Genomic DNA, 3,338 nt, shown 5'->3' with positions numbered 1-3,338 from the left:
AAATGCACGGCCCGCCACCGGTTTTTACTAGTAACGTATACATATAGCTAACACATAGCCCACTGAATCTGTCTCGACTGTGACCACCGTCGTCTAAAGGCAACGTAGCTAAGGTTGTGCAGACACAAGTACTGCAAGATCTTAAAGAAATCCTGTCTGGGTCCACCTTCAGGCCACAATTCACTTTTTTTTTGGTTTATTTCTTTGCAGAGTGGTATCCAAGAATAGCAATGTTTTTTTTCCCTCAATTTTTCATCCTTCAATGTTTTTTGTTTAATGATCATCACATCTTTACTGCCAGCGTGGCCCGTTAGTTGTATGTGTGGAGAAAGCATTGTTTTTTCTGTCTAACAAACCCAACTTAATGCTTAATTACCTAATGAAATACTTAGTATTATTCCTGAAGTGTTTACAATCCGTCTTATGTGTTCATCTTCTTACCTCCCTGACCGTTGATGGTTTCTTAGAGCTGTTGGATATGTGGCAATGCTTTGATCTGTATATGGACTGATTTAAAATCCTGTGTTCTACAACGTAATCCTCATGACTCGGTGTAGCTGCTTGTTGACAGATGCAAAGCTGTTTTAAGCCACTATACATGTTATCTTCACTATTTAAGAAGCTTCACATGAACTCAACATGACTGAAGTTGAACCAAAGAAAATCTCACAATACAAAAGTGTCACTTTAGATGAATTGAGTGTTTTATTGAATGCAACACAAAACCAGTGAAGTTGAGAAATGAGTCGGAGCAGTTCACACAATCCTGCAGAAGAATGACCAGGAAACATCTGTAAATAAAGAAACGTCCTCATTAATTATCTCAGTGTTTCTGTGTTTACACAATAATACACATTACTTTATATATATATATATATATATTTATTTCACTAACAAGGACCACGGCAATAACAGTATGAGTTTCGAGAGCTTTATTGCATAGTGGAATGATTGTTAGATTCAAGAAGCGGAAGGGGTCGAGGGATGAAGGGATGTGGGGTAGGGATGAAGAGATGAAGGGATGTCAGGTAGGGATGAAGAGATGAAGGGATGTCGGGTAGGGATGAAGGGATGTAAGGAAGAAGAAACGACGAGGGTTTGTAGAAAGGAGGTTCGGCGATCGATGGGGGGACCGTTGATGTCCGGCGGCTGGCGGGAACGGGGGGGAATGGAGACTGTAGGGTGGGGGCCGTCTCTTCGGAAGCTCCGGCGGTGCAGAGTCCCCTGTTGTTCCTGTAATCCTGCAAGAGAGAGAGAGAGAAAGAGGAGGACAAAAACTGGGTTGGGGGGGAGGGATGTGAAGACAGAGTCGAAGAGGAAGTGAACGGGTTCGTTGTGCTTAAATACTCTGTGCAGAGGAAATGAGCTGTGTTCTGGGCGTGGACCTGTTCCTGAACTAAGTTTATAAAACTACATATAAGTATATATGCTCATACTCATCTGTTAGTCCAGCGTGAAAGTTAGCGGCTCAGGAGGTGGAGTGAGAAAAATAAAAATAACGGTAAGACAAATAATATTGTATTGATTGAATCAAAGATACTAAATGATTCATATAGTAAGTAAGACGGACAAATAATCTTTGAATGATTTTGAAAATGAATGAAATCAATTATGAACAAATAGACGTAGCATACAGTTTGTAGGTATGTTACATAATATTACTTTGTTTTTATATTGTAGACTATTCTAGGTCACTTTCTCAACAAAACTGAAGCTCCTACTTACTTTTTCCGGCCAAAGGGAACACAATGTCAGCCCGTCCCATCGTAGAGTCAATCCGAGTCGCTCTCTTCGGACCACCTCGGCCTCTTCGCAGCAGCCTCCTCCTCGTCGTCGCTCTCTTCCCTGCGTCGTTTTGTGGAGGAGTCCTCAAGGCCGACGACATCGATCTCAGGGTCCTCCTCCTCTTCAGGTAGCCCACACCTGTACCTGTCAATAATACACTCAAAAGCAGCATTAAAAGCGTCACCATCATATGGGTCAGCGTTAGGGAAATCAGGGTCAGCGTGAATCAAAGATAGTAAATGATTAATATATTTTATAATATATTTTGACGCTCATACCAACCTTTTTTGTCCACGGTGAACAGCAGCAGCTCAGGTGGTGGAGTATTGTAAAAGTTAAGTATGAGACAGAATGGTTAATAAAACAATATTTCAATTATAAAATAAACATACTAAAGGCATAAACAGATTAACATAAAACATTGAGCTATTTCTAACTTTGCCTTTACATTATAGATTCTAAATCAGAAGCTCTGACTCACCTTTTTTGTCCACGGTGATGGAGTAAGAGAGGGAACAATAAATCATCGTAAGTAAGACGGACAAATAATCTTTGAATGACCAAATAAGAAATTAATTATGAACAAATAGACGTAGCATACAGTTTGTAGGTATGTTACATAATATTCCTACTTACTTTTTCCGGCCAAAGGGAAAACAAACATGGTTAGTAACACAAAAGATTTTTGAATTATTGAATTAAGAATTTAATATATTTTAATTGTTACCATACCTTTTTGGGCAATATTATTAAGGCAATTTTAACCCGCAGACTTCAACCAAACTGTCTTTGGGGAGTTTCCCTGGTCCCGTTTTCAATATTATTAAGGCAATTTTAACCCGCAGACTTTAACCAAAATGTCTTTGGGGAGTTTCCCTGGTCCCGTTTTCAATATTATTAAGGCAATTTTAACCCGCAGACTTTAACCAAAATGTCTTTGGGGAGTTTCCCTGGTCCCGTTTTCATGAGGTTTGCTCGTATTGGATGTTCTGTATTTAGGTGTCCAGCTCATTGCCAGTCAATTTTCAAGCAAAGGTGGTAAGTTCCTCTTCTCACATAAGCTTTCAGTGATATCTTTTGTGTTGACCTGGAGAGGATTACAGACACTGAGGGGGATGCATGACGTGTGTGATTCAAGCACACCCCCCACTGTGCAGACTGCAGACCAACTACTATGAGCCACTGGTGCTGTAACAAGAAATATTGCGCTTATTGGAACACCGATCAAGCTAAAGGTTCCTTGCCCTGCCAGACGCAAAGGCCGGCCCTCAGGGTTAAAGTGGGTCAATCCACCGGCCCCAGTGCAAGGCGCTACATGGGGTGTCATCAGCCCTGCCACACACAAAGGCTACCATGAGAACCACTGGTCCTGCTTCGATGTGGACACAGTGGTTGCTCCGATGACGTTTCCGGGAGGATTGATCCATCCAGCATGCATATATGACTAGATACTATAGAAAAGCCCCAGTGCAAGATCCTACATGGGTTTTCTCCAGCCTTGAAGATGCAAAGGCCAGCACTCAGGATGAAATAAAGGTTGATCGATCCAGCGT

At 41.4% G+C, this 3,338-nt stretch overlaps 1 long non-coding RNA gene across 1 annotated transcript; it reads right to left on the bottom strand.

Annotated features, from left to right (window-relative positions):
- Nucleotides 1–731: 731 nt before the first annotated feature.
- Nucleotides 732–3,331, bottom strand: LOC116378607 (uncharacterized). Its single transcript, XR_004212315.1, has 2 exons — nt 1,726–3,331; nt 732–791 (listed from the first exon to the last, which is right to left on the bottom strand). It is a non-coding gene; the product is annotated as an uncharacterized LOC116378607 (long non-coding RNA).
- Nucleotides 3,332–3,338: the final 7 nt, after the last annotated feature.

This window comes from Anarrhichthys ocellatus, unplaced genomic scaffold (assembly GCF_004355925.1).
Source record: "Anarrhichthys ocellatus isolate YVR2014 unplaced genomic scaffold, GSC_Weel_1.0 scaffold2868, whole genome shotgun sequence".
Taxonomy (NCBI): domain Eukaryota; kingdom Metazoa; phylum Chordata; class Actinopteri; order Perciformes; family Anarhichadidae; genus Anarrhichthys; species Anarrhichthys ocellatus.
This window is presented reverse-complemented; position numbering and strand designations above follow the sequence as displayed.